This window comes from Nanorana parkeri, unplaced genomic scaffold (assembly GCF_000935625.1).
Source record: "Nanorana parkeri isolate BGI_ZX_2015 unplaced genomic scaffold, ASM93562v1 scaffold205, whole genome shotgun sequence".
NCBI lineage: Eukaryota > Metazoa > Chordata > Amphibia > Anura > Dicroglossidae > Nanorana > Nanorana parkeri.
Genome location: NW_017306473.1, coordinates 1486441 through 1487859, shown reverse-complemented (window position 1 = coordinate 1487859; position 1419 = coordinate 1486441).

Below are 1419 nucleotides of genomic sequence, written 5' to 3'. Positions count from 1 at the left end.
ACATGACAGTCCCTGGCACCTACAAAGGCCTTAGGACAAACTTCACATACATGTATAACTTCAAATTGACAGGAAACTTTGGCTGTCCCCATATAAAGAACAGGGACACTCTGAGCATCCCCTTATTAACACACAATGCTTTAAACCTTTGTTAGGACAGTGTTCTAATCTAGTTTACACATGATATTGAGATCTGCTAGTACAATACAGACAGGATTATATAGGTTAAGCATCACCTCCTCAACCCTTGCATTTTAGAGGGAAATTCATTTTATAGAAAAGGTTTATTTTAGGAAAATTATATGTAAGCAGCAACTTTTTAAATGTGCTATGTGAATGAGAAACTTGTCACAATTATAAAGTAGGTGTTATCCCTGGTGGCTGCGAAAGTGCAAACACGCTTTAGAGCTAAAATAAAAAAAATATATATATGTTTTAGATTTGCTTATAAAATGTGGAGTTTTCCTTGATATAGATTGTTTATATTACTATACACGATTGATTTTTACTTACTATTTTGTATTAAGATCGGAAATATTTTAACAAATGTTTTCTACTTTTTATCTTTAGTAGGACCCCAAATATGTGTAGGCATTTATTCAATAGCTCTAACTCAAGGAGCTACACACAGAGCAGAGGGGCCTGAAGTCCAAGTAGCTAACCAAAGAGGAGGAGGGTCCTGAAGTCCAAAGATCTACACACAGAGCAGAGGGGCCTGAAGTCCAAGTAGCTAACCAAAGAGGAGGAGGGTCCTGAAGTCCAAAGATCTACACACAGAGCAGAGGGGCCTGAAGTCCAAGTAGCTAACCAAAGAGGAGGAGGGTCCTGAAGTCCAAAGATCTACACACAGAGCAGAGGGGCCTGAAGTCCAAGGAGCTACAAACAGAGCAGAGGGTCCTGAAGTCCAAAGATCTACACATAGAGCAGAGCAGAAGGTCCTGAGGTCCAAGTAGCTACACACAGAGCAGGAGGGCCTGAGGTCCAAGCAGCTACACACAGAGCAGAGGGGCCTGAGGTCTCAGGAGCTTAAACAGAGCACAGGGGCCTGGGGTCCGAGCAGCTACACACAGGGCAGAGGAAAAAGAAGAATGGGGGGACTAAGGCCCCATTCACACCTGACCGTTTTGTAGCGCGTCCTACGCTCGATGAACGCTCTACAAAACGGTCAAAAAAATAAATAGCATTGTAGTCAATGGTATCGTTCCCACCTGTCCGTATTTCCGCCCGTCATGATCTACACACAGAGCAGAGGGGCCTGAAGTCCAAGTAGCTAACCAAAGAGGAGGAGGGTCCTGAAGTCCAAAGATCTACACACAGAGCAGAGGGGCCTGAAGTCCAAGTAGCTAACCAAAGAGGAGGAGGGTCCTGAAGTCCAAAGATCTACACACAGAGCAGAGGGGCCTGAAGTCCAAGGAGCTA